General features: G+C 38.0%; 1 non-coding gene across 1 annotated transcript; it reads left to right on the top strand.

The window, feature by feature from the left end:
* Positions 1 to 6,607: 6,607 nt before the first annotated feature.
* TRNAG-GCC (transfer RNA glycine (anticodon GCC)) lies at positions 6,608 to 6,679 on the top strand. The gene has a single exon. It is a non-coding gene; the product is annotated as a tRNA-Gly (tRNA).
* The last annotated feature ends 937 nt before the right edge of the window (positions 6,680 to 7,616 follow it).

Raw genomic sequence — 7,616 nt, 5'->3', positions numbered from 1 at the left:
TTTGCCATTGCCCCAACCACAGTAACAGTCTGATGAGTACATCATGGTGAGTTGGTGGATCAGGCTAGCATAAAGAACTCTACATTCCTGTAGTTTAAGAAATAAAAAGCAACCCAGAAGGTGGTTTGGGAATATCAGAGTAGATAATACCATCATAAGGGAAACACCCAATTTATCTTCCCTTAAATTTTCACTTTTACTTAGATATTTAGATATGATTAGCTTGGAATTAAACAAGCTTGAACACATGGCAGAAAAGCAGAACGTACTCTGGATAAAGGAAGAAGAAAGACGACATCAGGATCACATTAGAGGAAAACTTAGTCTCTGGAGACAAATTGAAGAGGTGAGAAACACCAAATTATAAATATTGATGGGGAAATTATGTGTGATTATTTTATTTATAAACATTTTTAGCAATCCCACCATATTACCTGAAGTTATTTCAGGTCTAAGAAATAAACCACTGCTTTAAAAAATCATAATTATTTTAAAATAATAAACTGCTATTAATCTTGTATCACCATTATAACAGACAAGCTTTTACTTAACATAGTGAGACTGATACCACAAATTACATACCCATAATAGTATAGACACACTTCATCTGCTCTTAAAGTTTTAGAATTTAACTCTAGTGAAAAATAATCATGTCAGTATTCTCACTCCTCAACGCTCAGACAAGGCTATTTGTTCAGGCTCTGTCAGAATACATTTAAGGGCAACATATTGCATATGATAATTCCTCAAATCTATAAGAGAAAATCACCTTTCCAGAATCTTTTTAGATCTACCTTTGAAGTATAAGCCCATTCTAAAGCCAATGTAAGATTTTCATTATGGTTGTCCAAGTTCCTATAAGGGCCTTAATTTGACCTAATTTGCTTATTCACCAAAACAAACAAACAAACAAACAAACAAAAAAGATTATAAAAGAGAAACTCTGCTGACTACCATGACATTGTGCTCCTTAGAAATGGAAAACAAAAGAAATCTTACTTCTGTCAAAGATTGGAGAAGAAGTAAAAAGGGAAGCACAATTTGAAAAACAACATAAAAAAGTCAAAGAAGATGCTCACCATAAGGTAGAGTGACCTTTGAACAATAACTTGGGCTGTTTTGAGGAAAGGGTTTTGCTAATTTTGATATTTTAAAGTGTGGATTTTCAGAAGTGACTCAAATTCACAAGGATAGCTATTGATGGAAAGAGCCAGTCTGGTCTGAACCTGGACTTTAAGGGCTGGTCTAAAATGGGACCAGTCTCCAGAAAGTAGGCAATGAGTTCAGTTGGACCTAGTTATTAAAATATGTTCTTCAAACTGGACAGCAGGAGGAGGCTTACCTTTATTACCTTCCTAGCTCTGTACTCTGATTTTAGAAATCTCAAGAATGAGGGCTTCCTTCAAGTGTACCATCATATTTGAAGTATCTGTTATGCATTTCCAGTGGCAAGTTGATATTAAATTTTAAACATTGAATATATATATATATATATTTTAATATTTAGAAAAAAGCACAACTCGAGAAAAAAATCACTTATTATTTACAAAAAATGCAAAGGAATGACCTTCAGAGAGAAGGATCAGAAGAAAATGTATTTGAAAACAAAAGTCAAGATGAAACAGAAGGTGAGAGAGAAACAATAAAAGACAAAGGTAAGTAGAATATGCATAAATATTTATTAATCATAAGTGGCTTTGTAAAAACCCCTCTATGTGCTAATATAGTGAGGTGACAAAGCCCTTGCAAAGAGAAATTCTAGAAGCTTACACTTACAGGCACAGGTCAAGTTGTAGAAAATGTACAGACACCCACACACATTCACACAATATTGTTATGTTACAGACATTATAACAAATTACACACTTCTGTAAAGTGGCTCAGCAGACAAGACTGCCTTTACTAGGAGTTTAAAAAGGAGCCAGTAGAGGAGACAGAACAACAGCAAAAAGGGAAAGAGACAGTTATATATAGATAGAGAAAATGAGCCAGTAAGACAAAACATTAAGCCCAAAACAGACTGGAACAAAGAGGGAGACAATGAAGGAAAAATACAAGGAAAATTTTAACTGAGGTCCACTAAGAAGAGATTATACAAAACAGTAAGCTAGAAAGAGAAAGAGAAAAAAAATTTAAGTAGAAAAGAAGAAGAGACATTTAAAATATCCTAAGCAAGAAATAGAAATAGAAAGAACAAGAAGGTTAAAAAGGAGAAAATATGATACGAAAAGAAAGAATGAAATGGAGATATAAAGAGGAGGAAAGTGAATGAATGAATAAGAAGAATATTGAGCAGAAGAAGCTAGTAAGAAAATATACATGCATGCATGCACGCGCGCGTGCACACACACACACACACACCATGAGGGAGTGGAAGGAGACAAAGGCAAAGAAACAAGAGAAAAAGAAGGAGTATGAGGAAGAAAAGCAAACAAAGAAAACAGAGAATGAAAGAAAGGGAGCAAGAAAGACATACAGACACAAATAGAGAAACAAAGGAGTAGGAGGAAGAGAGAGAATAAAGAAGTTCTTTAAAATAAAAACAGAATGTGAGAGTGAGAAAGAAATTTGAAAAGAAGCCAGTAGGAAAATCTATACAATTTGGGCAGGGAGTAATAGGGGAAAAACTGAGAAGTTAGTAAAAGAAAAAGAGAGAGACTTAAAAAAGAGATGCCAATATGAAAAAGCAGTTCATTGAAGATAGACTGAATGGAATAAAAGGATCCAGTAGGAGAGGGAGAATAGGAGAAAAGGAAAATATTAATATTAAGAAGGAGGAAGTTAAAAAGTCAGTAAAAGAAAATAAAACAAAAAATGAAAAGATAAAAAAGGCAAAGAATGAAATGTAAAGAGGAGAAACAGAGACACAGAACAAAAGGGAGAGAAAAAGTATAGTACAATAAGGAAAGAGAAGGATTTCAAAATTTACAGAAGACTAGCATTAAATAAGGGGGGAGGGGAAGATGGAAGGGGAGGGAAGATGGATAGATGGAAGGCAGAAAATATGAACATACTTCAAAAAGGAAGAGCCAGTAGCCAGTAAGAAAAGCAGTACAGGAACATAGAGAAACCATGGATGAAAGAGAGAAGGGACAGAGAAAGAGAGAGGAAAGAAATATAGAAAAGAAGTAAATAGGGTGAGTATATAAAATAGGAGCCAGTAAAAAAAGGCAGGACAAAAAAAAAATAAAAGGAAGGAAGAGAGAAAGGGAGAAGGAAAGCAGTTTGAAAAGAGAAGCCTGTAAAAAGAGAATAAAATAGGAAGAAAGAAAGGGAAGAAGGCAGGCATGCAGGCAGACAAAGAAAAGAGAAAGCAAAAGAAAAGGCATGAGAAGGAGCTATTAAAAACGGGAATAAAGGAGAAAAGGAAGGAAGGAAAGAAAAAAAATTAATTAAGTTATAGGAAAAAATAAAATGAAGAGAGAATGTGACTGTGTGAGAGAGAGACTTCAAAAGGAGTCAGAGGAATTAAAAAAAAACCTGTAAAACATGATAGATAATAGATAGGTAGAACCAACTTTTAAAAGAATAACCCAGAGGGCTTTCCTGGTGGTCCAATGGTTAGAACTCTGTGCTTCAAATACAAGGGGCCCGGTTCAGTCCCTGGTCAGGGAAGTAGATGTACATGCCACAACTATGAGTTTGCATACCACAACTAAAGATCTCACACGCCGCAACAAAGACCAAAGATGCCACATGCTACAACCAAGATCTGCTACAGCCAAATAAATAAATAGTTTTAAAAAGAGTAACCCAGAAACAAATGAAAGTACAAAACAAGATAGCAGATGAGAGAAAGGAAGAAACGTTTCAGAAGAGGAGCCCTTAAAAGTGGGTTTAAAAGGAGCGAGAGGGATGGGGAAAGTGCCAGGGGAGGGTGAAGGAGGGAGGAGGGAAGACAAAAAATGTAAAGCAAAAGGATGAAAGGCAGCAAGTAAAAGACAGAGAATTAAATCAGGAAACAAAGAAAGAAAAAGAAGGTAAATGTTTAAAGGATGGAACAATAGGAAACAGTAAAATAAAAAGAGGGAATGTGATTGTATAAGAGGCTTGAAAAGAAAGAGTAAGTAAAAAATTCAACTACTATTTGGGGAAGAGGGCTGTTTAAAAAGGAGACTTCCGAGGGGGCTTCCCTGGTGGCTTCAGTTCAGTTCAGTTGCTCAGTCGTGTCCAGCTCTTTGGGACCCCATGGAATGCAGCACACCAGGCCTCACTGTCCATCACCGACTCCCAGAGTTTACTCAAACTCATGTCCATTGAGTGGGGGATGCCATCCAACCATCTTATCATTTGCCGTCCCCTTCTTCTCCTGCCTTCAATCTTTCCCAGCATCAGGGTTTTTTCCAGTGAGTCAGTTCCTTGCATCAGGTGTCCAAAGTATTGGAGTTTCAGCTTCAACATCAGTCCATCCAATGAATACAGGACTAATTTCCTTTAGGATGGACTGGTTGGATCTCTTTGCAGTCCAAGGGACTCTCAAGAATCTTTTGCAACACCACAGTTCAAAAGGAACAATTCTTCAGCACTCATCTTTCTTTATAGAGTCCAGCTCTCACATCCATACATGACTACTGGAAAAACGATAGTTTTGATTAGACAGACCTTTGTTGGCGAAGTAATGTCTGCTTTTTAATATGCTGTCTAGGTTGGTCATAACTTTTCTTCCAAGAAGCAAGTGTCTTTTAATTTCATGGCTACACTCAACATCTGCAGTGATTTTGGAGCCCAGAAAAATAAAGTCTGTCACTGTTCAACTGTTTCGCCATCTATTAGCCATGTAGTGATAGGACCAGATGCCATGATCTTAGTTTTCTGAATGTTGACTTGTAAGCCAACTTTTTCACTCTCCTCTTTCACTTTCCATCAAGAGGCTCTTTAGTTCTTCTTCACTTTCTGCCATAAGGGTGGTGTCATCTGAATATCTGAGGTTATTGATATTTCTCCCAGCAATCTTGATTCCAGCTTGTGCTTCATCCAGTCCAGTGTTTCTCATGATGTATTCTGCATATGAGTTAAATAAGCAGGGTGACAATATACAGCCTTAACGTACTCCTTTTCCTGTTTGGAACCAGTCTGTTGTTCCATGTCCAGTTCTAACTGTTGCTTCCTAACCTGCATACAGATTTCTCAGGAGGCAGGTAAGGTGGTCTGGTATTAGCATCTCTTTAAGGATGTTCCACAGTTTGTTGTGATCCACACAGTCAAAGGCTTTGGCATAGTCAATAAAGCAGAAATAGATGTTTTTCTGGAACTTTGTTGCTTTTTCAATAATCCAGTGCATGTTGGCAATTTAGTCTCTGGTTCCTCTGCCTTTTCTAAATTCAGCTTGAACATCTGGAAGTTCACAGTTCACGTACTGTTGAAGCCTGGCTTGGAGAATTTTGAGCATTACTTTGCTAGCATGTGAGATGAGTGCAATTGTGCAGCAGTTTGGGCATTCTTTGGCATTGCCTTTCTTTGGCATTGGAATGAAAACTGACCTTTTCCAGTCCTGTGGCCACTGCTGAGTTTTCCAAATTTGCTGGCATATTGAGTGCAGCACTTTCACAGCAGCATCTTGTAGGATTTGAAATAGCTCAACTGGAATTCCATCACCTCCACTAGCTTTGTTCGTAGTAATGCATCCTAAGGCCCACTTGACTTCGCACTCCAGAGTGTCTGGCTCTAGGTGAGCAGTCACACTACCATTGTTATCTGGGTCATGAAGACCTTTTTTATATAGTTCTGTGTATTCTTACCACTTCATCTTAATATCTTCTGCTTCTGTTAGGTCCATACAATTTCTGTCCTTTTTTGAGCCCATCTTTGCATGAAATGTTCCCTTGGCATCTCTAATTTTCTTGAGATCTCTAGTCTTTCCCATTCTATTGTTTTCCTCTATTTCTTTGCATTGATCACTGAGGAAGTCTTTCTTATCTCTCCTTGCTATTCTTTGGAACTCTGCATTCAAATGGGTTTATCTTTCCTTTCCTCCTTTTCTTTTGGCTTCTCTTCTTTTCATAGCTATTTGTAAGGCCTCCTCAGACAGCCATTTTGCTTTTTGGCACTTTTTCTTAGAGATGGTCTTGATCACTGCCTCCTGTACAATGTCATGAACCTCATTCCATAGTTCATCAGGCACTCTGTCTATCAGATCTAGTCCTTTAAATCTATTTCTCACTTCCACTGTATAATCGTAAGTGATTTGATTTAGGTTATACCTGAATGGTCTAGTGATTTTCTCTAGTATCTTCAATTTAAGTCTGAATTTGGCAATAAGGAGTTCATGATCTGAGCCACAGTGCAAAAAGAATAGAAGGAACGTTTGGCGGGGGGGTGCGGAAGAGAAGAGAGAACAGTTTTTTAAATGAAGCAGTAAGAAAATCAAGTAAAATTCTATGTGGTGTGTTGCTGAGGTACAGCTAAAGTATAAAAACCAATAAAAAATACAGTAAAATGAAGATAGATGATTTGATACCTAGATAAACACATAGGTATAGGTAGGACTTTAAAAAGAAGCCAATAAAAAAAGACAATACAGAAAAGAAAAGAGAGAAGAAGTAAAGAAGAGTGTTTAAACACTGGAGACACTGAGAGGAGAAGGAAGAAAGGGAAGGAGTAGAGGGCTTCCCTGGTGGCTCAGAGGATAAAGCGTCTGCCTGCCATGCAGGAGACCCAGGTTCGATCCCTGGGTTGGGAAGATCCCCTGGAGAAGGAAATGGCAACCCACTCCAGTATTCTTGCCTGGAGAATCCCATGGACAGAGGAGCCTGGTGGGCTACAGTCCATGCGGTCGCAAAGAGTCGGACATGACTGAGCGACTTCACTTTCAGAGAGGCTGCTATGACAGAGGGAACAGGCTGTTATGGGAGAAAGATAAGAAGGAGAAAAGTAATGAAGGACAAAGGAAAAGAGGGTGGCGGGAAAGTGAGAAGAATATAGGAAGAAAGAGGAGGAGAGAAGCAGTGGGGAAAAGCAAAGAGGAAGGAGCAGGAAGGAGGGAGAAAAGAGGCTTGCAGGCCAGCAGGCAAAGAAGACAGAAAAGCCAGAGAGAGTGAGAGAAAGTCATCAAGAGACATAGAGAAGGGGGAGGGAGGGAATGAAGACAGGAAAAGAGAAGAAAGACACAGTGAAAAAAGGGAGTGATAGATACACAGAAAGGAAAGAAGGAATGGAGAGAGAGAGGAGGAAAGGAAGGAAGGAAAGGGAGGGGGAGGAAAGGATGGAAAATGGAAGGAAAAGAGGATGAATATGAGGAAAAATAAGAAAAGGACAAGTCATTCAAAAAGGAAAAGGTAAGAGATTAAAGATGAGCATGAAAATGTTTGAAAAGGAGTAGCCAGTAGGAAAAAAAAAATCAAGTATAACGGTCCATACAAGTGAAAGAGATTCAAAGACGAGAAGGAATAATTTTTTAAAGACCCTAATATATAGATGGAAAAATAGATGATTTATAGTATGGTAGCAGGCAGTCAGATGGACAGAACAGAGTATAAATAGGAAGTACCAGTTTAAAAAAAAAAAGGTATAAAAAAAAGAAAAGCTGAGCAAAAAATGAAAAGCAGCAGGCAGGAAGAAAAATGGAGTAAAAGAAGGTGGGAAGAAGGGATGGAGGGAAGGAGAGCAGGCAGGCAACT

This window comes from Budorcas taxicolor, chromosome X, assembly GCF_023091745.1.
Source record: "Budorcas taxicolor isolate Tak-1 chromosome X, Takin1.1, whole genome shotgun sequence".
Taxonomy (NCBI): Eukaryota; Metazoa; Chordata; class Mammalia; order Artiodactyla; family Bovidae; genus Budorcas; species Budorcas taxicolor.
The sequence above is the reverse complement of the archived record's forward strand: the minus strand, read 5'-3'. Positions and strand labels throughout refer to the sequence as shown.